The following is a 27,923-nucleotide window of genomic DNA, read 5'->3' as shown; positions in this document are numbered from 1 at the left end:
ATCGAGAACTTTGTCCTGACATCCCCTCCATGCTCGGTCTACGCCCTTCCGGACATCTCTGGAGGCTTTAGTAACAAAGGTGACCATCTTCGGGTCAAGGTCAGGGGTCTCCATTAGTTTATCTGGCAGTTCTGGACAGGGGCATTCTGCTCTCATACGCGAGCGTACCTCCTTGTCCAAAGGCTTCCGTATGTGTTGCGCCATATAGGGTGCCACCCTGGGAGAAAGGAACCACTCTGCTGATTTGGGATGCCGGATGGCTTCTGGGTCAAACATATCATTAATATCATCTTCCCCTTCAGGGATTGGAGTGTCTACTGCAGGGTGCTCTGAGGGGTCTTCTTCTTCCCCTCCCTCATCATCGGGCGAGTAGCCCTCATCTATGTCCCCCTGGATTATTCACCCCTGGGGTAGGGGGTCTGGGCTGGCGATCATCTGCTTTCGCCAGGAAGGCCTTCTTGAGTCTCGTGACAGGGTCATCTGTTTCTTGTGGGTCGGAGTCGACCTTCCTTCCCTTGCTCGGCAAGGGGGGCGGGGGGGAGGTCAGTGAGCTTCTGCTCTTCCGAGCCGTACACCCCTTTCCATGCCCGCTTAGGGGGTGTTCAGCCGATGTGCCCGCCCTGGACTGAGTGCTCTCTTTTTCTTGGAGGACTTCTGCTCTCTGTCCTGCATCCATGCTTCTAGCATGTCTAGCCTGTGTGTTATAGGCTGCACACCTTCTGCCACAGCTTGAGAGAGGGAGTCTCCTAACACCCTCTTAAAACTTAATGAGAGATCACCTTCAAGCTGTGAGAGTTCCTCCATCCACTCCTCCTCGCTATATTCTGGAGTGGTCTATATTGAACCATATAACTCGTGTTAGCAGGGCTAACAATCAGGGTCTGCTGCTGAGGCTCACAAACTGCCAAGGTATGTAATGCCTTCACTGTGACACGTTCTGTGTCTAAATGCTTTAGCTTGCAGAGCGTCTCTTCTCTGGTAAATCCGTCCATTGGTAAATCTGTCTTTTTTTTTTTGTCACCACTGCAGTTAATCAATGTGTTTCTCCTAACGAAATGAGCGCGTAGTGAAGGAGAGGCCTGGGGGATGACAGGAAGGATTTGAAACCTCTGCTCCCCCGGGTCCTAGTGCGCACCCACTGTACGAGCAGCGCTTCGTGGAGCAGGGCTGGCTGCCTGCTGCCAGCTGATATGCTCGTGGCTCCGGCCCCGCCTCCACGCTCTAATGAAAACAATCACTGTGTGCAGCTGCGCTGGCCTGCGGACACACGGAAATCTCTTGTGAAGCAACGTTCGTCGCTTCAAGGATATGAGAGGGGCTCAACGGCGACATGACACCCCCACACTAAAAACAATACTGAAACTCAACATCTGATGGTATGTGCGTGCGGCTTAAATTATAACGCGCTTCTTAAATTTTTAAACCACAACATATCTAATGAGAAATACTATCGGCATAATGTTAGAACAAACTATATCATCCACTTAACTGACTGGCAGCAAAAAGAAAGAGGAAGGGACCTTTCGGGGCATGACTCTTATAGGGGAAGCAGACGCCGGATTGGTGGAGAGGTTCTGCCTCAGGACTACTTGGACAGAAGAGGCTCATGGGACTTGCAGTTTGCGCAGGGAAGAGCCTTTAAGAAGAAAGTTAAATCATTTAAACCGAGCAAAAAAATGTTATAAAAAAGACATTATGTGAGTTTTGAATAGCTGCATTGGTGGCAATAAAGAAAGTTATAGCATAATGCTCGCCTCATTCTTGCCATAGAATGATCAAGGCCAATTATCGGAATCCATCCCTACAGCTAGCAATAAATGGCCAACTGTCAAGAGTCCATTAAAGTGCACAGGGGCACAAAGCAGGGCTGTCCACTTTCGCCCTTGCTCTATGCAAATCATTTGCAGCCACTTTTAGCGGCAGAAAGAGCTAATGGGAAGATTGAGGGGGGATACCATTTGGGGATAGGGTCCACAAGATTGCTGCCTTTGCCGATGATCTGTTGCTAACGTTAACAGAGCCGGAACACTCTCAAGCTATCGAGAGAGAGATGCAACGGTTCGGGTCTGTAGCAGGGCTCTGAATCTGATGTTACTGAGAGAAGCAGAAGAGGGGCTCAAAGGGGTGCGCCCGTATAGATGGGTCGAGAATGCCATAACATATTTAGGAATCAAACTAACAAACAAAAGAAATGCTTTTTTCGGACAATTACGTTTCCTTATTAGAGACAATAAAGAGCAAGCTGATTGACTGGGGTCCCTTAACAATAGCCTGAATAGGCAGAATCCAAGTTTTGAAGATGGTTATCCTTCCACAATTACTGTACTACTTCATGACTCTCCCAACACAGGTCCCTGCTTCCTTTTTCCGAGCTATCCAAAAATTTACTGGCAGATTTGTATGGAATAATAAAAGACCCAGAATAGCTAGAAGAGTAATGATGATGCCAAGAAACAGGGGCGGAATGGGGGAGCTGGATTTTAAAGTGTACTTCATGGCAGCACAAATGAAGGATGACCGGGATAAGATATGGAGGGCATTGGACAAGGCAGTGATGGGGGAGAATCTAGAGGAGGCATTATGGAAACTGAAGGGAAATAGACCAATCAACATGTACTGCTGTACGATATTGTCAGTGGTAGGGGACTCCCAAATCACCACATTCCCATCTCTGTTTACGCCAATTTTTGGCAATCCACATTTCACTCCAGGGAATAGTGGAATTGGGTTCGGTACTTGGCAGGAAGGAGGTTGTAATGAGATCTGGGATATGTTCAAGGGGACAGAAATTCGCTCAATGTAAGGCCGACTTTGGGGTAGGAAGAAGGGGAGAGGTTTAGATATACTCAAATAAATAAGACATTGGTTAATGCAACCTTCACTTAAGGAAGTAGCAACGTTAATCCTAACCCCTTTTTGAGAACTTTTTAATGACTGATTCCGGGGACAAACATATAGTAGGAGCAATCTATTAACACACCAAACAGGGAGAGGAACCAGGGGAAAGGAGATATATGGCGGGAAGGGGCAACAGGCCAAGTGATGGAAGAAACAGTATTGAAGCAACTGTGGGCCATTATTCCCAGGATAAAGAGATTGCTCTAAATTCAGGAAATATGGGTAAAACGTATGTTACAATGGCACCTAACTCCAGAAAAATGCATAAATGTTATCCTAAAGTGCCCAATTCATGTTGGAGGCAATGGGGAATGGTGGGGACCTGAAGTCGTATTTGGTGGGACTGCCCATGTATTCAAGAATATTGGAGGGTAATACGAGAAGCACTAGCGGACACCCTGGTATTGAAGGGATGGGGCAACAGAGGTATGGCCATGTTGGGCTGGGGGGACCTTTTGGAGGAACTATCCACTAGAGCAGAACATAAAGTGTACGTGATCTTAATGATGGTGGGCGCTTGGGGTGGCGCAACAATAGAAATCAAAGGACCCTCCCATGGAACCTGAATGGGTGGGAAAGGTTTGGAACTTCAGTGCCCTGGAATGGGTAACCTACTCTCTACAAGGAGACTATCAAGGATTTTTGGCAGATTGGTCCCAGGTGTTGGGGTTCCTTCAGAAATGGGCCGGAGGAGCTGGTGCCCGAGAAGAATGGGACTGTTGTGACTATATGCAGACATTCGTCATAAAGAGTACAGGTTTGGGGATTTTTCAAAAAGGGGGCTTTTTGCCAGCCTAGCAGGGCCCAAGTCACAAAGGAGAAAGAGATCATGGAGGGGGTGTAGAGTGGCTAAGGTGCGGATCAAGATCAGACTACAGGTGTGAAGGGAAGGGGGGTTCATAACATGTTGATAATGCTAATAAAAAGTTATAAAAGGTTGGAAAAATGCCTCTCTATCCTTGAAGCTAGGAGGGGTTTCCCTACCTCAAAGGAAACTAGTGAAATTGTCAGGAGGTTTGTAAATGAGTCCATCACTGTCAAGTAGAAAAACTTGCTTCTGACCTGAACACTAATTATCCTTGCACATTTAGTGCAGATTGTCTCTTCTTAAAGTAACAAGTGTTCTTTGTGGTTTCAATCAACAGAAAACTTCCCAGTCTTCCTGGTAGTAAAAAGTGATGAAGTAAGCAATGTTCAAAAGTATAAGATTCCCAGGCTGGGAAACTGCTAATTTCCCCTAGAGTACTTATCAGTTTCCCTCCTTTTGGGCTGTTGAGCCTTTCTAGGATATAGGATTCTAATTTCCCAACCCCTGGGTCCTTGGCCCTTTTTGCCTCTCAGATGGATAAGAGCCCCAGTCTCGTATATGTTTAGATCACCATCATGCCAAACATAGGATTCCTCTGCTTTACTTATTCTTGTGATATTATATGTTTGGTTCACTCTCCTGCCAAACACCTGCTCCTCTTATCTTGGTTGTTCTCAGTTTGTTATATGGGTGCAGGTCCCAGACTTGCAATTTGTTATCATATCTGTTCGGTTCACTTTCCTGCAAAACATATGAATGTTTGCTTTTGGTGTTTTCTAGGGTCCCCAACCCTCTTACAATATATGATTCTTGTGGGTGTGGATCCCAGACCCTCTTTCTCCATTGTTTATAGTCACTCTAGCTTCCCCGACCTCCAACGACTCCTGATAAACCCACGTACCTGTTTTCCTTCTCTTGACAGGCACCAGCATTTCCCCAGCCTCTGTGTTGTTCTTAGAGGCTTCAACAGCTCCCTGGTGGATGGCGGGGTTTGCAGCGGTTCCACAGCGTCTCTCTCCACCAGGTTGCACGTCCTGCCTTGCAAGCAGCTCACCAGACCCTGTGGTGCCATGAGGTATGTATCAGCAGCAACCCGAACAATCCCTCTTGTTTGTACCAGGTTCGGGTTCTCCTTCTCCTCATGGTTTCTTCCCCTTTTGGCTTCTCTCTGCCAGCCCGGTGCAGGAGTCCTATCCCCGGCTTCACAGGAGTTCCTTTTGAACTCCTGCATCAGCCAGCTGCAGTCATTTGAGCTAATGAAATCTCCAGAAAAGCTAGACCGTCACTCTGCTTCTTCTATGATCTTCTTCCCTGTACTCCTTTTCAACTCCGGTGTAAGATACTTAGTATTCTCTTGTATTTTAACTTTGCCAAGTATATACATATGACTGCTCTTGCAACAGGGTATATTTGCTCTAGCTATAAGGGGGGAGGGGGATATGATTGCTAATTCAAAAGGGATTGGATGTATTCATTGGGGGGAATACTGTGTTCCCTGAGACTAGTTGTCTCCAACCACATGGGGGCTTCCCTCCCCATGTGAGCCTCCTCGGTCCACCACCCGCAGTGGGACTATTGTACTGTGAGCGCACCACCCTGGCCCCACGCAAAAGGTCTTTTCCTAGGGAAGAAGGGCTGACATCTCTGGACGAATCCTCACCAAACTTTGCAAGACAAGTATATGGCCCACTCTGAATTGTTTTGCAAAGTTTGAGGTTTGGTCAAGAGGTGGCAAAGTTATAGGGTGGGGTCCCAAAATTTATTTTTTTCCCCATAGACCTAATGGGAACAAATGTCTGTCGCGCCTACAGCCCAAACCGCTGGACGGATTTTCGCCAAATTTTCGGCAGGAGTGGTGGCCTAGTCCCGAAAGCATGCTTTTGTTAATTTAGTGTAAATGCGTCCAGTAGTTTTTTTGTTTTTTTTAAACGACGAAAACGTAAGGCAAAAAAATGTGTGATATCTATGTCCACTCCGCGGACTCGCTTCCCTGTTCGGTCTGCGGACTGGCCTCTGATTGGCCAGAAAATTCGCTGACTTTTGCATGGCCCGCGGACATCGGGGCGCGGCCGCTGATTGGGTGGTGAGAAAACGTGAAATGCGTCGGTTTTCCTGAAACGCCCGCCATCTTGGATTCACAGACTTATTTTGGCACGGTGAAAACATTAAAAAAAGCAGCATTGCACTTGTCAAACTCAACAATCTCTGGTGATGTGGGGGGTGAGGATTGGATTGGATATGGCCATAAGAAGCCAAAAAACTGGTTGTTTCACTCCCCGAAAGTCAGCAAACACTCCAGATGTCCTGGGGCAGTCCTGTGGTGTTCGCGGACACTTCCAATGTCCTAGGACATCTGTACCTATTTCTGCATTACAGGGTTGGGGAAAAGCATTTTTTGGATGGCTTATAACTTTTGCACCATTCAATGAAACTGCATGTAATTTAGCAATTTTATTCTAGAACTAATCCTGAATGGCTTCGCAAAGTTTTGTGGGATTCTGTCAAGAGGGGGGCCAAATTAGAGGGGGGGTCCCAAAATATTGTAAAGGCACATACATGTGTAATTTGACGAATCTGCATAACATTTGGCAAAACAAATTTGGATCTAGATATAAATTTTTTCTAAAGTTTGGTGGGATTTTCGCAAAAGGGGAGGAATGAAAGGGGGTCTCAACATTTTTAGATGGCTTATAACTTTGTTGCTATTTGACGAATGTGGACAAAAGTTTTGAGAAAGATTATAGACCCAACCTTCAATGTTTGTGTAAAAACTGAATGGATTTTGTCAAGTGGGGCTAAGTTATGACTATTGTATGTACACACATTTTGAGCATTGGCAAGGACATTAAAGCATGGTTTTGCAAATGTGCCCATGTTTTATTTTTTGACAAGTGTTATGTTATGTTATGTTATTTTGCATTTATATAGCGCCTTATATACCATTGGTATGGTCTGAAGGCGCTGGTAGGTTGAACGCCCTTGGGAACCGAAGTTCATATCAGTAGAGGGAGTAGAGAGGGTCAAAAGGTGCGTGTGAGCACCGGGTATGTGTGCAGCTCGTGCGGTATCCGTGTAATAGCTGCTTTCTAGCGGTAGGTGTGATGGTTGAGAGGTCAGGAGTATGTGTTCGTTCTGGCAGGATTTATCCAGATCGGATGTGGCTGCGTTAGGCCTGAGGAGAACGCCTGGCTGGGGGGTGTGTAACCAGCAGTGTTTACTTAGAATGATGTGGAGTGAGCGGCGGATGTTGATATGAGAACAGTTATACCGAATGGTGTCATAGTATCCCTGTGTTCTAGTTGAGTGGTGATGTAAAGGAGAGAGTAAGCATGATGGTGTGATATGATGGGTTATATGCTCTTTCAAACGTTATCTGCATTTCAGACCATAGTATACACGTCACGCAATTCTATGCGCTCCTGTCCGTTCCATGCACTCCTATCTACTCCATGCACCCCAGTTTGCTCTATACATTCCGGTCCGCTCCATGCACTCATGCATTCCGGCCCACCCTGCACGCTCGGGTCCGCCCTGCGTACTCTAGTCTGCCCCAACATTCACAATTCTGTCTAAGTGTGGACATGCTAATATTCACCTTTCTGTCTAAGTGTGGACATGCTAACATTCAAGGTCCTATCTAGATGCAACGCAGGCCAATATTCACAATTTTGTCTAAGAGTGGACATGCTAGTATTCACAATTCTGTCTGGGTGTGGACATGCTAATATTCACAATTCTGTCTGGGTGTGGACATGCTAATATTCACAATTCTGTCTAGGAGTGGACATGCTAATATTCAAAGTCCTATCTAGATGCAACGCAGGCCAATATTCACAATTCTGTCCAACTGTGGCCATGCTAATACTCACAATTCTGTCCAAGTGTGGATATGCTAATATTCACAACTCTGTCTAGGTGTGGACATGCTAATATTCACAATTCTGTGTGAGTGTGGACAAGCTAATATTCACAATTCTGTCTAAGTGTGGACATGTTAACATTCACAATTCCATCTACATGCGACGCAGGCCAATGTTCACAATTCTATCTAAGAGTGGGCATGCTAATATTCACAATTCTATCTAAGAGTGGACATTCTAAGTATCACAATTCAATCTAGATGCGACGCAGGCCAATGTTCACAATTCTATCTAAGAGTGGGCATGGAAGTATTATGGCACTCTGTTATTGGTAGGTAAGATAGAGTGGCAGGGGTTTTCTGGAGTAGAGTGATTGCTCTACTCCCCACCCATGCCACACTCACGGTTTTTGTTGGTGTCTGTTGGCTGCTGGCTTCCTTGGCGTCCCCTTGCGGACACCTGCTGACACTTCCTGGAGCCGCCTCTGTTGGAGCCACCCTTGGCCTTGGGGCCCTTAGCCGGGGGCTGCATGGGCAGAGGGCTGCCCTGGGAGGACCAGTGATGAAGGGTGAGAGGACCAATGAGAACGGGCCTGAGCGGGTTGGGAGGCGGGAGGGAACGGAGAGAAGGAAGAGGGTGCGGAGTGGGAGCGGGCTGCTGGGGGATCAGAAAGGCCTCTGGATATGGGGTCAGCCACAAAAGCCTGCTGCCTCTGGGTGTGAAGGAGGCAGGCAGGGGGCACTGCGGCCGCTAGGCCCAACGAGGAGTCAGGCTCCACCAAACACGGGAGGGGGTGGGCCAGGAGGCGGGAGAAGGGACGCGGGAAAAAGGCAGGGGAAGCAGGATGGCGATCGGGGGCAGGGGGTCAGCCACACAGGCCGAGATGTTGCTCCCCAGGGCCCAGGAGGGTCCTGGGGGGGTGCACTCACCTGCTGCCTCTGGGTGTGAAGGAGGCAGGCAGGGGGCACTGCGGCCGCTAGGCCCAACGAGGAGTCAGGCTCCACCAATCCCGGGAGGGGGTGGGCCAGGAGGCGGGAGGAGGGAGAAGGGATGCGGGAAAAAGGCAGGGGAAGCAGGATGGCGATCGGGGGCAGGGAGTCAGCCACACAGGCCGAGATGTTGCTCCCCAGGGCCCAGGAGGGTCCTGCGGGGGGTGCACTCACCTGCTGCCTCTGGGTGCGAAGGAGGCAGGCAGGGGGCACTGCGGCCGCTAGACCCAACGAGGAGTCAGGCTCCACCAATCACGGGAGGGGGTGGGCCAGGAGGCGGGAGGAGGGACGCGGGAAAAAGGCAGGGGAAGCAGGATGGCGATCGGGGGCAGGGAGTCAGCCACACAGGCCGAGATGTTGCTCCCCAGGGCCCAGGAGGGTCCTGGGGGGGGGGGTGCACTCACCTGCTGCCTCTGGGTGTGAAGGAGGCGGGCAGGGGGCACTGCGGCCGCTAGGCCCAACGAGGAGTCAGGCTCCACCAATCACGGGAGGGGGTGGGCCAGGAGGCGGGAGCAGGGAGAAGGGACGCGGGAAGAAAGGGGAAGCAGGATGGCGCTCGGGGGCAGGGGGTCAGCCACATAGGCCGAGATGTTGCTCCCCAGGGCCCAGGAGGGTCCTGGGGGGGGGGTGCACTCACCTGCTGCCTCTGGGTGTGAAGGAGGCAGGCAGGGGGCACTGCGGCCGCTAGGCCCAACGAGGAGTCAGGCTCCACCAATCACGGGAGGGGTGGGCCAGGAGGCGGGAGGAGGGAGAAGGGACGCGGGAAAAAGGCAGGGGAAGCAGGATGGCGATCGGGGCAGGGAGTCAGCCACATAGGCCGAGATGTTGCTCCCCAGGGCCCAGGAGGGTCCTGGGGGGGGTGCACTCACCTGCTGCCTCTGGGTGTGAAGGAGGCAGGCAGGGGGCACTGCGGCCGCTAGGCCCAACGAGGAGTCAGGCTCCACCAATCACGGGAGGGGTGGGCCAGGAGGCGGGAGGAGGGAGAAGGGACGCGGGAAAAAGGCAGGGGAAGCAGGATGGCGATCGGGGGCAGGGAGTCAGCCACACAGGCCGAGATGTTGCTCCCCAGGACCCAGGAGTGTAATAAGGTAGGTACAAAAAATAGTCATACACCTTTGGTGACTGAGGTATAACCTGTGGCCATGGGCAGTAGCCAGATTGTCTGGGTTATCGCATAAGGTCTTGACGCAGACAATCTGGCTACTGGCCATGACTGCTAGGGACGAAAAATGGTTTAAAGTGGCTATGTCTACCTGGGACCGGCTATGTGGTAAAGTTATTCGAAGGTAGGATAGGTTTGAAAGGGGGGAAAAATTGCTTGTGGTTGTATGTTCATAGGGTTTTGCAGGCTGCCATAGCAAGGGAATAGGGGCTGTGTACGGAGCCCCGCCTTCTCTTTCCATGTTGGCTGTCTTGGAAAAGGATTTTCCTTCCTTCTTACAGAGGGACGCTGCAGGGAACCAGGGGTGCTAATGGCCTTTATCCCCCATTTCAGGGGCTGCAATGGATGATGATGGTCCGTAGCCCTCCTTTATGTATGTATGTATGTATGTATTTAGTTATTTATTTATAACTCACGAATGCCCACAGACATCAGGCTGTGTGGTTACAGTATTTGTTGAGGAAGATGTTGTGGATATCCCTAGCTCCAGAGAATGGAATTCAGCTGATATTGATAGGGTTATGAGAAGAATCTCATTTTTTTTGCAGACTTCTATGAAAAAGAACCTAATTATTTTCATAGTTATGCCAACACACCAGCTACCTCTGCCCCTTTGGGGTCCAAGGACTCTCAGCCTCCTGCTAAAAGACTCAGCTCTGATGCCCCGGCACAGGGCTTGGTCACAGACCCTTTGGTCATTGAACTTTACCATCCCGAGTCCTATTGTGAGGAAACAGAACCACAAATGCTGGAAGACCAGACAGGGGTCTCTTATTATGGGGATGTCGAGGAGGAGGAGGAGGACGAAGAGGATGAGGCTGAAGCCTACAATCTTGACTCCCCAATTCCTAAAGACCCCCCCGGTGAATGACTCGCCGGTACATAATCAACCACTCCTCAACGAGGTACTGGCTAAGGCAGCAGCCCATTTTCATGTTGACACACAAGGAGTCCAAGAGGACAGGGATTTCACGGAAGAGATCCTAGGTGACAAAAGAGCCATTACTCGGGTGATCCCTATGTTAAAATCTATCCAGCGTAGAATTGACCCCTCGCTGGTAACTCCAAATCTTACTTGTGCAGTTAATCCACGAGTTGCAAAACTATTCCGTGCCGCACCCTCCGATCCCCTGTACATTAGGGGTCAATTAAAACCTGACTCCCTGGTAGTAACAACCACCAGAAAGAGAGCAGGTACACCACTTGCTTCTCCCAATAAAGAGACCAAATTGCTAACAGTGCCACTCTTTTGGCAAGCTACAATTGCCATCATTGGGAAGAAGTAGCTGCTTTAGTATCCTTCGCACCTGAACCACTGAAGAGCCAGTTGGCTCAGTTGGCAGCAGATGGTAGATCCGTATCAGGATGCATACTGAAAACAAACTTTGATGTAGCAGATAATGCTGGAAGATTAATCACCGAAGGCACTGTAATAAAGCGTCACGCTTGGTTAAGACAGTCAGGGTTCAAACCCGAAACCCAAGCCACTCTTATAGAGATGCAGGTAGAGCCGAACGTACTATTCGGCAAGGTAGTAGAGGAAGCCTTAAAAACAGCTAAGGACGAGTACGAGACCCTAAAATCTCTCGGATAACTCACAAATAAATGCTCAGGACAGAGGGGAAACACTAATTTTCGTTGCTTTCTGGACCAAAGCTCCCAGAGGGGTTCAAACTACTATCGGAATCAAGGAACCTCATGGGGCAGCAATCCGTTCCAATCATCACAAAACTTCTCCAGAGGGCAGTGCAGAGGCCGCGCTAGGGCTAGAGGCAGCCCCGCCACAGGTGGTACGCCCTCCAGTAAACGGCGACGTTCCGCTTCGGGTCCCCTCCCATGCATCCCCATTAGGGGGGCGCATTTCCACCTTCACCCACGCATGGGAGGGCATCACTTCGGACAGATGGGTGCTGTCTGCAGGATACTGTATAGAGCTACTAGGGCGCCCCCACGACCATCCTCCGAGACAGAAGGTACACTCGTTGGAACACCAGAAATCCTCCTTGAGGAGATGGCCATTCTGCTTGCAAAGGACACCATAGAACTCGTCCTGGACAGCCAGGTAAACCAGGGTATTTATTTAGCATACTTCCTTGTGCCAAAAAAATGTAACGATGCGCCCAGTATTAAATTTGCACCCTGCAAACAAGTATGTCAAGCCACAAAAATTCTGCACGACTACACTACAAGAGGTAATCCCCCTACTAAAAAAGGGGGATTGCATGGCAACATTGGATATGAAAGATGCCTATTTTCATATTTCAATGTTCCCAGGGCACAGAAGATTCTTGCGTTTCAAAATGGGCAGTCAGCACTACCAGTTCAAGGTGCTGCCCTTCGGAATAGCCTCGGCTCCAAGAGTATTCACCAAGGTACTGGCGGTGGTGGCGGCGCACCTACGCAGAGAGGCAATCCCAGTGTACCCTTACCTGGACGACTGGCTCATTACAGGGGAATACCCCTTAATTTGCAGACTAAACATCCAAAGAACAATCAACCTCCTATTCCAATTGGGCTTCTCAATCAACGAGAAAAAATCAAGTCTGGTGCCAAGCACCTCAAAACAGTTCCTAGTAGCTGTCCTAAACACCCAAGAGGAGTTGACATTTCAAGAATTCGAAATCTATTGCTGCAAATTCCTCAATATCAGGCCGGTCGCCAAATAAGGGTGCGCAAAGCGATGCGTTTGCTAGGCATGATGGCATCTTGCATTTACCTGGTTCCCCATGCACGCCTGCGCATGAAATCCATGCAGGAATAATTGGCGACACAGTGGTCTCAAGCAAGTGGTCAGTGGGACGATCTAGTGGTCGTTTCGCCAACACTAGTACAGAGTCTCTGCTGGTGGACAAGAGAGACTCTTACGAAAGGGAAACCCTTCTACGATCCACAGATACAGGCCGTTGTCGCAACAGATGCCTCCCTAGCAGAGTGGGGAGCCCACAACGTTCACCTTACAGCTCAGGGTCTCTGGTCTCACACAGTGGCTCAGAACCATATCAATCTGCTAGAACTTCTGGCAGTCTTCAGAGCGCTTTGGGCATTCAAATCCCATCTATCCAACCAATCAGTGCAGATCCTAACAGACAGCACAACTGCAATGTTTTACCTAAACAAACAAGGGGGCACTCGTTCGCCAAATCTGTCCAAGCTTGCCCAGAAAATTTGGAAATGGACACTCAAACGGAAGATTTACCTGTCATCCCAACATGTTCCAGGGTATCTCAACTCACTAGTATATGCTCTGAGCAGGGATCCCCTTCCGGAAGAACACGAGTGGAGACTACACGAAGAAGTCGTAGGAGACTTCTTCTCTGAATGGCGTTTCCCCACTATAGACCTATTCGCCACAAGCAGAAACAGGCAATGCCCAAACTTTGCATCCAGGTTCCCCCAGCCAGGCTCCAAGGGGAACACCCTATGGATGAATTGGTCAGGGATGTTTGCCTACGCTTTCCCACCAATCCCTCTGTTGAGGAAGGTGGTGAACAAGATCCACAGGGAACCGATGACGCTCATCCTGGTTGCTCCTATGTGGGCAAGACAACCATGGTATCTACACTTACGCAAACTGGCGGTGTGCGACCCCATCAAACTCCCGTGCCGGTACAACCTACTCTCCCAGCACGAGGGGCTAACCGTGCTTCCTCAGCCCAACTCAATGAACTTGGCACCATGGCTCCTGAAGTCCTAGAGTTCGGACATCTCAATTTACCCCAGAGATGTATGGATATCTTGAAAGAGTCAAGGAAACCTAACACAAGGCACTGTTACTATGACAAATGGAAACAATTCGTTATTTGGTGCCAGAATAAGCAAATCAACCCAGTTGATTGTACTCCTTCTAATGTTGTCACCTATATGCTCCACCTATTGGATGCAGGGTTAGTGTTTAACTCACTTAAAGTGCACCTGGCAGCTTTATCCGCCTACACCGCTTCCCATAACAAGGTTTCATGGTGGAAAGTGCCAGTTGTCAAAGCATTTATGGAAAGGGTAAAGAGACTCCACCCTCCAATTTCTAACCCACCACCAGGTTGGAACCTTAATGTGGTACTTGCTAAGCTCATGGGAACTCCCTTCGAGCCCATTCACAAATCTAGTCTCAAACACCTGACTTATAAAACTTCCTTCTTAGTAGCCATCACCTCCCTAAGAAGGGTCAATGAAATTCAAGCTCCGTCATTGCAGAATCCTTGCTTTACTATTCATTAGGATAAACTGGTTTTACGCACTCACCCTAGGTTCTCACCTAAGTTCATTTCCAAATTCCATGTTAACCAGTCTATTGAGCTACCGGCCTTCTTCCAAGAACCCAAGAGCTCTGCTGAGGTGAAACTCCACACACTAGATGTGAGGAGGGCGGTCCTCTACTATGTAGACGAGACCGCTAAGAAAAACAGATCAGCTGTTTGTCTCCATAGCTCCAGGCAGAGGGGGAGATTGTGTCTCTAAGAATGCCATCTCTAAGTGGATAGTCCGATGTATCCAGCTGTGCTATTCCCTTTCAGATAAAACACTGCCTTTTACGCCAAGTGCCCACTCTACAAGAGGTACTGGAGCCACTCTGGCTTTCATTGCAAATGTACCCCTTGAGAGCTCTATTCACACCTTTACTCAGCACTACTGCATTGACACTCATTCCAAGACAGATTCTCAAGTTGGACAGGCGGTTCTAAAACACTTGTTCGCTCATGAAACTTCTCACATCCTACCTCCTTCTAACACTGCTCGCTAATCTATGCACAGCATGTGATCTAAGCAGATTCCACAAGCCTCAGAAGGGATACATTACTCACCGTAATTGTATTTCTGATGTTTGTATTTGCTTAGATTTACTCTGTACTCCCGCTACTCCTCATAATACCTCATGTCAGAAAATATACAATCTGAGCGTCCTACACTCGTGAGGGATCATGGGTACAGGGGACGTCACACTAGGAATAGTATTACTGGCATACCCTGGTTCGACGCCCCTTTTGGAGTTTCGAAAAACAAACTGTAATACTCCACAGCTTCCACTAGATGTTGTCCTATGCACAGCATGTGAATCTAAGCAGATACAAGCATCAGAAATACGATTACGGTGATTAATGTATCATATATAATATATATATGTATTATGCGTTCACGCTAGCGCAGGTCATAGTTAAGGCCAAGACGAATATGTGTATGTATACAAACCAACTAATGGGCCTGAACCTTTACTACAGGACTGTGTATAATTCAAATTCTCTTTTTACTCAGCAATGGATAACTAACAAAATACAACTATCAACTCTAGTTCTGACATGCCATCCCATTCTATAAACAATGTCATACAGATGAAAACGACTGCATACATGACAAAAGTACCGGGGGGAAGGTGAAACTATAAAGGGGTTGGGGTGGGTTCACATCACAAATACAGTTCATTAAACGCTCCCCACACAGCTACCATATGAATGGTTGCAGGGCATGGGTTCCTTGCAAGCCAGGCACAGGTTTCAAGTTCTGGTTTATCAGTACTCTAATACTGCAAGACAATACTCCATACTTTTCCAAGTTCTCAAAACATGTTTTCTTGCAACAGTCGCAGCCCTGTAGACCCATTTCATAACATGCCAGGATAACTGAAATGTGACTGGGAGCTGCCCCAAGATGCCAAACAGTAGTGAGTTCCCTAGGGGCCTGCTCACAGCAAGTTCCATCTGACGAAGGACCTCTTCACAGAACTGCCATACCTTCCCACACTTACAGAACATGGGTGAGGCTGTTGCTCCCACTCTCGTACAAGACGAGAATACATTCAAACATAGGATCTTCTTTTTAAACATCTTCCACGGTGAAAAGTACAGGTATATTTGAAATACTGAAACGTAGATCCACTTTTGCCTTCACTGTGCTGGAGCATATCGCTGTCGGGTCTCATTCTGCGAGGGGACTTACCAGTCATTTTTCCCATTTTTTTTTTTTTTTTTCTTTTTTTTTTTTTTTCTTTTTTCTCAAGGCATAAGGTTGAGTAGCAGAATCAGATGTCAATAGTTGGTAAATGGTGGAGGCAGATAGAGGGAGTTGCACAGCCAGCTGTGTTTGCAGAGGAGTGTTCTGTAACCTGGAATCCAAGACATTCAAGTTATTAAGAAACCAGAAAGGAAAATGCTGGTACCTCAAATTCTCTGTGACTTGCAATTTGTGTTTGAACCTATACAAAGTTCATCAAGACACCCCTACTCAACACATAACTTCCAGATACTGGCCTTCTGATGTAACCTCTAAATGTGGCGTTAGGATTTTACAAACTGGATTCACTTGAAAACAAGTATATTTCCACCTCTATCCTTGTTCCTTTTCTTCTACTATGAAAGAACATGGGAGAGCGAGGGCTATATCTAGAAGATTGACAATATTTTGTCCATGGAGAGATGGTCAAGATTGACGGAGCTCACTGATCTCTCTGCCCCCTTTCAGTGGCCACACTGGTCAGTGAGTGAATTAATCCTTCTTTAATCCATCTATGTAGGCAACATAACGTGGAAGCCCCGTGATATGCCCTAACATCAGGAAAACCAAAGCCACGCATTGTGTGATAGACTGCTGTAAACTGATGGGTATCTTGGGTCCAACCCTCTCTCAACCAGAGAAAGCTATTTAGGATCTTGTTTAGGAAGGAATACTGGAAGAATACTAAACGGATAAAGAGGTTTTAGAAGAAGTGTTATTTTGATTGTGGTTATCTTCTCCCATAGACTTAGGTACAGTATGGCTTAATAATAGCCCACTCACATTATATTCCAGAAGGCCTTTGGTATCCCTTTTAATAAGGTTTTCCAAGTATTTAAATCTGTCTTTTGACCAGCAGATAATTTCCCTCATATGTGCTGAGGCATTGTTCTAATTCACCTCGCCGTCCCCAACAGTGTTGAGATCCGTACCAACCGCTCTCAAAGGATTGGTCTGCAAATGCCCCCTCAAGTCTAATACCAACATAACCTTTGTTGACATCTAGAGAACACCTGGTAATACAATGGAGTTTCTGAATAAATGGCTGGACTACATTGTTGAACTGCAATTACGGTATTGCGTCCTTTCATCAACAGGTTTATTTTTAGAAGTATTTCTTTTCAATGAGAATACTTTGAAAACACTCATCGATATGTATGGGGGTGGGTTAAAAGGTGAAAAGGGGTGGTGAAGGAGTTGGGTAGTGTTAATAATGTAGGCATGGGGTTGGGGGGGGACACTCCCCCAAATAGAAAATTAGATCAGTTTTTTCTTTTTCATCAGAAAAAAAAATGCTTCGAAAAAACTCGTCTGCTAAACGACATATAACCCAATGTACGGTAGAAGATCCTCCTGGATGATATTCTTTTCGTTGTACACCTTTATTCTGCCTTGATAGGGGGTAATCCATCCTTCTTGCCACCTGATGAGGGGGCTCATAATGTAATGTTGGACTCGTAAGCTCTGTGTTTTCGCGAATGCATCATGGCCTGAAATGTTAACATGAAATTCTGTATTTTAATGTACACCTTCTTTTGCATTGATGGTGGTGTCCCCCCTTTCCTCCTTCCCTCCCCCACACCTCTCACTCTCCTTCTGGACTTTCTCTTCTTTCCATGCTTGTCTTTTCCTTCCAAATTTCACGTGTTACAGAAGGCCATTTGCTCATGTTTAAGAGAACATTGCTAATTTTTTGTTATTTTCCTCGTGTGAGAAACTTGAGGGTATTTTCGCTCCTAGATCCCCTGGATCCTCTTCTAAAGAGGCCAGGCAAAGGCCATTGCTCTTGGATCCTGACCCTGGGACTGGAGAAGCGAGGGAAGATCACCCGGAGGGTTCTTGGGATCTTGGAGTGGGGTACCATTATGAGAGACATGGTATTCCCTTTTCAAATGGATTGTAACCTCCCACGTATTACTCATCTTTGATATTCAATATCCAGCTTCAGCTGCTTCAGAAAACATTTTTCGGTAGAGTGTGCTGTGCGTCGATGCAGTCGACTCGATGTCCCTCAAGGGCATCCGTCTCGAGGATGATGATGTTGAAGGCATATATAGCCTGCGCAGCGCCCGCTGGCTACAGTTCAATTTTTCTGAGTAAGCTTACGCTTTGAGAACTACAGCGCGCTTCAGTATTTCCTTCGTAATGTATATGAAAATGTCATAGTCTTCGACACTGACTATCGCGAAGACCGAGTTTAAAAAGTAAATAACAAGGGGGGGTCCTAGGAGACTCTCTGCCAGACATGAGTCCTGGTTACAAGAGGTTACTAGGGGAATCCAGACGTGATCCCTTGCTCACTATTCTTAGAGAGGCACAGCTATGCCCCACTGATAAGGTTCAACCAGACCGAAACACGTGCCTGGGGTTGCTGTTGGTACTCTTGTTCAGAGGAGAATTGCCTAGCATTTCGGTGCTGGACTGCCCCAGGGCAGGACAAAGACTGATATGTTTGGGATATTTCTCCTCTGTGAAAGATAGTGAGCTAAAGACTCTGGGTAAGGCTCTTGTAACCAGGACTCGTGTCTGGCAGAGTCTCTCAGGACCCCCCCTTGTTATTTGCGAGTTTAAAAAGTGTCAAGACTGCAATGCCAAGATGTAGCTGACCAATCCAAATCCAGTATGCTTGTGGTGCCTCGGTGTGGAGCACAATACCCAGCCTGTTCAAAATGACCAGAAAAGCTCTAAAGGAGTTTAAGGGGGAATTGACGGTAGGTAGGTTCCCTAAGAAATCCCCATTGACTACCCCGTCGAAGAAATCTTCTGATGATGTGAGACGACTCCCCTCGAAGAAAGGCGGCAAAAGGGTCCAGGTCAAGGAGTGGCTCCCACCATTCCTCCACGTCGAATAAGAGGCACCATAAGTCGCCTACTTCGACGTCCTCGTCTGAGGTTTAGGTCGCTGACGCTAGCTGTGCCATTGACATCATTGGCGCCATCAACACCAGTGGCGCCATCGAAACTTTAGGTGCCATCGAAGTCGAAAACGTCTTTGTCGAAGACATCGACTCCTCGAGCTCTAGCTCAACATTTTTGAAGCCTCAACACCTTTACTGGAGAACAACATTTACTCCTTTACCAAGAAAAGTTTAATTTAAATCTCATCATCTATTTATGATGACAATGAGCCATCTGATAATGATGCACCATTTGGTTTACAGTATGGCACACCAAATGTCCCTGATGGCTTTATATCGGAGGAATCCAGACTAAAGGACCTTTATGAAAATTCTCAAACCGCTAGTGGAGTGGACACCATCCACCAGAATTAGAATTTGGAAGCCCATGTCCGATGAACATGCAGATGCCTCATACAGGCAGTTGATGTCTAAGGTAGTAGATTACCTGGGATGGAGTAGACCTGCCCTCCACTTCGAGCAGGATGATCTTACAGACATCCTAAATAAAGGTGCTAAAAAAGATCCCATTTTACCTTTCCACTTTGCTCTTCAAAAAAGGGTAAGTGCCAATTGGGAAAGCTGCAGTCCAGTCTGGCAGTAAATAAGAACTTGACAAGAAAGTACCGCCCATAAAATAGTGACCCCCAACTACTTATCAAAACACCCTACCCCAGAATGTCTGGTGGTGCAGGCAGCAACCACTACCTCAAAACAAGCAGCTCATCCAACCATCCCACCGGATAGGGGTGACAAAAGGGTAGATGCCTGGGCAAGAAAAGTATTTTCTGCGGGGTTCATGGCTCTTACGTCAGCCAACTCCACATGTGCATTGGCAAACATTTTCATAAACTATATGGGACTGCTTTTCTATGGCGGCTGAGCATATTCCCGAAAGTGAGGAAAGAGACAGTTTCTTGTCCATTACTAGGGATGGCAAGGAAGCCATGTGCGAGTCTCTTCAGTCGGGTCTGGATTTTGCTGACCGCATCAGCAGAGCCATTGTGGCAAGCACCGTAATTCACAGATTTGTGTGGTTAAGGAAGTCTGGATTTGCACCGGATTTGCAATCTAGACTCCTTAACATGCCTTTTGACTGGTCTCACCTTTTTGGCAGCAAGGCTGATAAAAGCCTTGAGAAGATGCAGACCTCGAAGGCGGCAGCCAAATCTCGCAGGGGCATCTTTACCAACAGAAACTGCTTCGGCTGCCTGAAAACCTCTGAGGTCTTGAGTCACGATACCCCAGTGGGAGGCAGACTGTCTCAGCATCTGAAAGAATGGTGAGACATTACTTCGGATGCTCGGGCATTAGAAACCATAGCCCAAGGTTACTGCCTTCCCCTCATTCAGAGGCCTCCGAGCCATCCATCGGGGAGCCATTCTTTGAAAGCTCCAGATCCACTCCTTGTGCAGGACATTTTGACCCTGCTAGAGAAAGATGCTATAGAACCGGTACCTGTAGCGGAGAGGAACAAAGGATGGTACTCTCCATGTTTCCTAATCGCCAATAAGGACGGAGGACTGAGACCCATCTTGGACTTCAGATACTTATTCAGGTTTCTCAGGAAGGACAAATTCAAGATGGTCACGCTTTCTCTGATCCTTCAGGCCCTCCAACTCCAGGATTGGATGGTGTCATTGGACCTTCAGGATGCTTATTTTCATGTACCAATCCATCTCAAGCACAGAAAGTACCTGAAGTTCGCCATTGGCGGTCCTCATTATCAGTTTCGGGTTCTGCCATTCGGGCTGACCTCCGCCCCAAAGGTTTTCACCAAACTGATGGCAGTGGTGGCAGCAAGTCTCAGGAGAGGGGGCGGGGGTTCACGTCTACCCCTACTTGGATGATTGGCTGGTCAGGGCGTGTTCCCTGTACACGATCTGGATCATCTCAGTGTCACCTGCCACTCTCTTCACAGACTAGGTGGGCTTCTCCCTCAATTACAAGAAGTCCCATATGGCACAATCTCAAAAGCTCCAGTTCATCGGGGATGTTCTGCATACTTCCTTGGGAAAGAGCTTGCTACCCAAGGTGAGGTCTCAAGACATTCTGCAGATGGTCTCCTCCTGTACGCTTTTGCTTGAGTCCGTCATTCGTCAAGTGATCAGGAGATTGAGAAAGTTCGGGAAACACATGATCCTAATTGCCCCGGATTGGGCCAGGAGGACGTTGTACCCGGACCTTCTGGACATATCCATCTGCCCTCCAATGCATCTCCCACAAAGAGAAGACCTTCTCTTGCAAGAAGAGGGTCGGGTTCTCCATCTAGAGGTCAAAACACTCAGGTTTCATGCATGGCTTTGAGTGGCTGAAATACAAGGATTGGGACCTCCCGGATGACGTAATGGAGATTTTGCTTTTGGCCCGAAGGCAAGCAACAAAGTCCTTGTACTGCTTCCATTGGAATACATTCTGCAGCCGGTGCAGGAACAATAATGTAAACTCTTTGCTATGCAAAACACCGGAGGAGTTATCCTTTCTGCTGTAATTAGCCAATCTGGGGCTCCAGGTTGGGACCATTAAAGGTTATTTGGCGGCGCTATCCATCTTCAAGCGCTAGTCTGAGGAAACTTCATATTTTAAGATACCTTTTGGTGTTACAATTTCTGAAGGGACTCCCTACACCCTCCATCTCCTTGTCAGGTTCCCGTTTGAGACCTCAATCTGGTGTTAAAATGTCTTACATGTGCACCATTTGAACCACTCCATTCATGTCCCTTAAGGTTACTAACGTTGAAGACCATCTTGTTGGTATCACTGACTTCAGCCCATAGAGTGAGTTGCAGGCACTATAATCTAAACCAGCCTTTACAGTATTCCACAAGGACAAGGTCGTCCTGAGGGTTAAGCCTTCATTTTTGCCTAAGATAATTTCAGATTTTCATGTAGGACAAAACATTGTGTTACCCACTTTCTATCCTCCACCTCATCCTGGCAAGGAGGAAGAGAGGTTGCACAGATTAGACCCACGTAGAGCTCTGAGTTTATATGTTTTTAGACTGTCCAAACTTCGTCTGGATAATCAACTATTTACAGGTTATACGGGTCACAGACTGGGTCAGGCTTTAACAAAGTAGATGGATTTCAGAATGCTACAGGCTGGCAGGCAAAGATCCCCCAAAAGGCTTGAGGGCCCATTCCACCAGGGGCATGGCTGCTTCCGCTCTGCAAAGAGGTGTTCCTATTAAAAATGTTTGTGAGGCAGATACGTGGTCTACAAAAAACACTTTCATGAAGTATTATTGCCTTGATTCTTCACTAAGACAGGACGTAAGCTTTGGAAAAGCTGTCCTTCATTCTGTTCATGGAAACCATTGATGCCTAAATTCTTACTCCCTCCGCCAAAAGAAACGCTGCTTTGGGCGTCTATCAAAGATGAGGAATATGTGGGAGGACACAATCCATTCAAAGAACAAGTTACTTACCCCTGGTAGCATTCTTTGAACTGTATGTTCCTCCCACGTATTCCTCATCACCCTCCCAGCCTACCCCGCAGTAGAATTTCCCATGCTATCACAGTTTTCGCTCCTTCAGAGCCTAGTACGGGCAAACCCGTGTTGATGCAGGTACTTCTACTGGAGAATTGCACAAAAAAACAGAACTGAAGTGAATAGGCGCTGTGCGTGCTACATATGCCTTTGATGACATGATCCTCAAGACGGAGGCCCTCGAGGGACATCGAGTCAACTGCATCGACGTACGTCGCCCTCTGCTGAAAAAGTTTTCCGAAGCAGCTGAAGCTGGATATTGAATATCAAAGATGAGGAATATGTGGGTGGAACATCCAGTCGAAAGAACGCCTGCGCAACCTTTTATAGGTTACTAGCATAATTACCCGGCTTTGCCCGGGATGTCCATTCTCCGATTTTTGTTCATATTGCAACAAAAAAAAAGATGAAAAAATATTGTATTTGCCACAAAGGAAACATGCAATACATGTAAATTTCACTAATTAATTGAACACCAAATGTTCATCTATTTTCGATTTAAATTCGCTGCTAAACGCGCACTGCAAATAATCAGAGTAAGCATGCAAATATGATATTCATGGGTATCTGGACTTTTCATCGAATTCAATTGCATCTAAGTCACTTACATCAAATTTTATTAATCGAAAATCATTTCCATCAAAATGCCTTTTCTTTTAATAATATTCAATGGATTTCGATGCTATTTTTATGTATAGATTTAGGGTTAGGGCAAGGGTTAGAATTGGGGTTAGGGTAAGGGGTAGGGCTAGAGTTAAGGTTAGGGCAAGGGTTTGGGTTAGGGTTACGGTTAGATTAAGGGTTAGATTTAGGCTTAGAGTTGGGGTTAGGTTTAGATTAAGGGTTAGAGTAAGGGTTAAGAGGGGTGGGTGTTGGGGGGGCTGTTTTTTCAGCACTGGACAGCTCCATGTAATGTTTTAAAGTAGAAAATAATGCATCGAAATGCTGTCTCTTACATTCAAAAGTACATATCCATGGAAATTGTCCATTGCTATTTTCGATGGACAAGATTTGATGGATATGTACTTTTAATGTAAAACATAGAATTTCGATGCATTTATTTTCGATTAATAGTTTACGATGCATTGTCTTTTCGATGCATCTTTTTCAATGCAATGACCATATTCATGAACTAAAATCGGAGGTAAATAGAAATGTGTTTAATTGGTGCAATTAGCATGTATCAAGTTTATTGCAAAACAAATCAGTGAAAAGAAAGACACTCTAACTCTCTTCTAAAACAAATTTGAAAACAAACGAAACGCATCACCAGTTTAGCACAGACCGCGTGATGATCACTTTCTACAAATGACCTGTAGATGGCGCACAGAACACCACCAAATGCAATACAGAAAATACCATAAAAGTTAATTATCTCGGGAGCGGGATGACCTAGTAAGCTAGAAATAGTTGCATTAATTCGGCAATGAAATAAAGAATATAATACATGAGATATATATATATCAATGAAAAAACTTTGTTAAAGGGACGTTATGGTTCCAAGTAAAACCGAAAACCCCCTGAAATTCGCCAGTTATGGTAAGCTAAGCAACCATAACTCGCGCAACCACCGTGCACTGCTAGGACTAACACCCAGGACATCAAAGATGACATCACAAATGTCATTAATGACATCCCTGATGACATCACATGTGCATTTACCTTTCATGAATGTACAAGGGATTCTTATTGTAATGTTAATAAAGTGTCAAGGATGATTGGAATAAATATCAAGTGCTAATTAGTGTATTAAGCAATGCATTGATATAAATAGCATTCTATTATGTAGTTCCATCCATATACCTAAGGTACTCATGTAGAAACATAGGCATTGTGTGCAGCATAAATGATGGAGGTGCAATATTCATAAGCTTGCCATGTTGAATAGTGAAATGATAACTGTTTTCTTATTAGAGTTTGGCGTACTGAGAAACATGTGATAAGTAGGTAATAAAACCCACTTACTACATAATTGCTTTATTAAAGACAAAACACAGACAACACCACATACACATATGAGTATATACAAGGAATTGAAGTAAGAATAAAAACAGCAGTAGTAGCAGAAAGTGTTCATAACCTAACTGATTACCTTTCATGCAGAGAAATGATTTCTCTGTTTCAAAGCTGCTACTTACCCTATGTATATGTATCACATGATGTGACTGGACCCTAAGGAAAGTAGTGCGAGTATAATGTATGCAAATATGAGCATATACAGGGAAAGTACAGTAATAAAAAAACAGAACTATCAGAAAGTGCTGATAACTCTAAAGATTATCTTCATGCACAGAAGGGATTGCTGTCTTTCAAGCTTGTGTCTTCCCCTATGTATATGTTTCATATGATATGACTGGACCCTAAGGGAATTATTGTAAGAACATACTTGAAGGATAAGTCTACAAATATAGCACGTTTACAATTTTTAGTTCCTGACTGTTACTGAACAAAACCATGTGGCCTAGATACGTCAGTAAAGGAAAAAAGGGGGAGCCAGACATGTGATGTCATCAATGACATTTGTGATGTCATCTTTGATGTCCTGGGTGCTAGTCTTAGCAGTGCAAGGTGGTGGCGCGAGTTATGGTTGCTTAGCTTACCATAACTGGTGAATTTCAGGGGGTTTTCGGTTTTACTTGGAACCATAACGTCCCTTTTTAACAAAGTTTTTTTTACTGAATTACATAGGTTTTTGGTAGCGCAACTTAACCGTAATGTCCCTTTTTACAAAGTTTTTTCATTGAATTTCATAGGTTTTTATTAGTGCATGTTATTTTCCTACAACTTACTAATATCATACTTAACAAATATAACAATATTTGTGTCCAATTTACAAAGTGTCACCTTAAAACTCTGCCATTTCCCACCTTCTAGAATAATTTTTAACACTTCTATACACTTTCTTCAACTATTTCAACTAGCTTTGCAACCATAGATGTCTACGAACATCTGACTTCATTGCGGACCTTCCGGACAGTGCCATGTGGTCATACGCTAGTGCGCGGCATGATGACGTGTCCAAGAACCCATCCGCACTTCACAATAAGGTCCGTCCTCCTCGGACAGTTCGGAACTGCATTTTCTACTGATCTAGGAACTTTCAACTTAAAAATTTCGCTTGCATAGCTCCAACACCTATTCCTACTAATCCATTAACAATCTAGTACACAGTACATACTTTTAGCAAAACTGCTATTTCTCTTAAAATGGAATCGGCTAATGTCATCCCCCCTCCCCAAGAGACACCACCACTGCTTTAATCAAGGAGCATGAGAAACACTGCCCCCCACCTTAGAAATAACACACGTGCAACATTTTCCCCTGTCCACCTGCCCCTCCGTAGTAGTGTTTGGTGTCTCTTCCATCATTTCCCATCCAAAAACAATCAAATTAATGTTCCTTTAGGAACCACCTTTCACAGTTAAAAAATAGAACTTCCTCCACCTCCTCTTCTTTAACAAATACTGTAACCACACAGCCTGATGTCTGCGAGCATTGGTGTGTTATAAATAAATAAATAAATAAATAAGGAGGGCTACAGACCATTATCATCCATTGCAGCCCCTGAAATGGGCGATAAAGGCCATTAGCACCCCTGGTTCCCAAAGCGGGAAGCCAGGCTGCTAAAACATAGATTTTTCTTCCTATTGCGGGACGCCTGCGGCGTCCCACTGTAAGATGGAAGGATTATTCTTCCTACAGCGGGTTGCCTTGGGCGTCCCGCTGTAGAAAGGAAAATCCTTTTCCTAGACAGCCAACATGGAAAGAGAAGGCGGGGCTCCATACACAGCCCCTCTTCCCTTGCCATGGCAGCCTGCAAAACCCTATGAACATATTACCACAAGCACTTTTTTCCCTTTCAAACCTATCCTACCTTCGAATAACTTTACCACATTGCCGGTCCCAGGTAGACATAGCCACTTCAACACCATTTTTCGTCCCTAGCGGTCATGGCCAGTAGCCAGATATCTGTGTCATTACCTTATGCCATGACCCAGACAATCTGGCAACTGCCCAAGGCCACAGGCTATAACTCAGTCACCAAAGGTATATGACTATTTTTTGTACCTACATTATTACACTTGTCAAAAAATAAAACACAGCCACATTTGAAAAACCATGCTTTAATGTCCTTGCCAATGATCCTCACGAGTTTGCTCGAAACCCGCCCATGTTTTATTTTTTTAAAAGTGTCAAAATATATGTACATACAATAGTCATATAACTTAGTTCCCACTTGACAAAATCCATTCAGTCTTTACACAAACATTGAAGGTGGGGTCTATAATCTTTCTCAAAACTTTTGGCCACATTTGTCAAATAGCAACAAAGTTATAAGCCATCTTAAAATGTTTCGCCCCCCTCTTGAGAAAATCCCACCAAACTTTAGAAAACCATTTATATCTAGATCCAAAATCGTTTTCCCAAATGTTGTGCAGATTCGTCAAATGACACCACATTTATATGCCTTTACAATATTTTGGGACCCCCCCCCCTCTAATTTTGCCCCCTCTTGACAGAATCCCACAAAACTTTGCAAAACCATTCAGAATTAGTCGTAGAATAAAATTACAAAATTACATGCAGTTTCACTCAGTGGCGTGAAAAGTTATAAGCCATCCAAAAACTGCTTTTCCCCAACCCTGTGATGCAGAAATTGGTACAGATGCCCTAGGACATCTGAGGTGTTCGCAAACACCACAGGACTGTCCCAGGGCATCTGGAGTCTTTGCAAACACCACAGGACTGTCCCGGGCCATCTGGAGTGTTCACGGACTTTCGGGGGTGAAAGAACCAGTTTTTTGGCTTCTTGTGGCCATATCCCATCCCATCCTCACCCCCCACCTCCCACCTCCCACCTCCCCAGAGATTGTTGAGTTTGAAAACTGAAATGCTGCTTTTTAAAAAAAAAAAAAGATTCACTGCGCTGTTTGCGGACCCCAAAAAGTCTGCGAATCCAAGATGGCGGGCGTTTCAAGAAAACAGAAGCATTTCACGTTTTCTCACCATCCAATCAGCGGACACGTCCCGGTGTTCGCGGACCACGCAAAAGTCTGAATTTTTCGGCCAATCGGAGGCCAGTCCGCGGACTGCACAGCCAATCAGAGGCCAGTCCGCAGACCGAACAGGGAAGTGAGTCCGCAGACCGGACATAGATATCACACATTTTTTTTTTTGCTTTCCATTTTGGTCTTTTAAAAATAAACTACTGGACGGATTCACACCAAATAAAAAAAGCACGCTTTTGGGACCAAGCCGCCGCTCCTGCTGCAAATTCGGTGTGAATCCGTCCAGCGGTTTGGGCTGTAGGCGTGAGCAAAGTTTTTTCCCATTATGTCTATGGGAAAAAATAAATTTTGGGACCCCCCCCCCTGGACCAAACCTCACCAAACATTGCAAAATAAATTCAGAGTTGGCCATATACTTTTTTTGCAAAGTTTGGTGAGGATTCGTCCAGGGGGGAGCGAAGTTATAAGCCGCCCAAAAAGTGCGCTTCCTATTGAAATAGCAACTTAACCATAACTACATGGCCACTACCGTGGCCATGTAATAAATATATATAGGTCAGTTCTCTGGTTGCACATGCCACAGAGATCACTGATCTGAACCTGGCAGAGAACCTCGACATTACTGAGTCCTGGCTGCATACGGCAGCAGGCCCTACGGTCATGTTAGCAGTTCCTGACGGCTACACGATTCTGAGACAAAATAGACCCGAGGTGCAAGACAGAGGCATTGCCATCATTGTCAAATCTATCCTGGAGACTAGCTCCTTCCCCTGACATTCTATCTTGTGAAGTTCTTACAGCCAAATTACCTCTAACGCCCAGAACCT

At 46.2% G+C, this 27,923-nt stretch overlaps 1 protein-coding gene across 8 annotated transcripts in view; it reads left to right on the top strand.

The window, feature by feature from the left end:
• The window catches only part of LOC138569515 (uncharacterized), a 485,233-nt gene that overhangs the window by 154,223 nt on the left and 303,087 nt on the right, over positions 1-27,923 (top strand). For 6 of the 8 annotated variants that reach the window (XR_011303250.1, XM_069647558.1, XM_069647562.1 and 3 more), the window contains exon 2: positions 4,629-4,781. The exons of the other annotated variants lie outside the window; for them this stretch is intronic. The gene's annotated coding sequence lies outside the window, so the exon portion shown is untranslated. The remainder of the gene's footprint in view (positions 1-4,628; positions 4,782-27,923) is intronic. 8 annotated transcript variants of the gene reach the window in all.

Source organism: Ambystoma mexicanum, chromosome 2q, assembly GCF_040938575.1.
Source record: "Ambystoma mexicanum isolate Mex_15411 chromosome 2q, UKY_AmexF1_1, whole genome shotgun sequence".
NCBI classification, from domain to species: Eukaryota; Metazoa; Chordata; class Amphibia; order Caudata; family Ambystomatidae; genus Ambystoma; species Ambystoma mexicanum.
The sequence above is the reverse complement of the archived record's forward strand: the minus strand, read 5'-3'. Positions and strand labels throughout refer to the sequence as shown.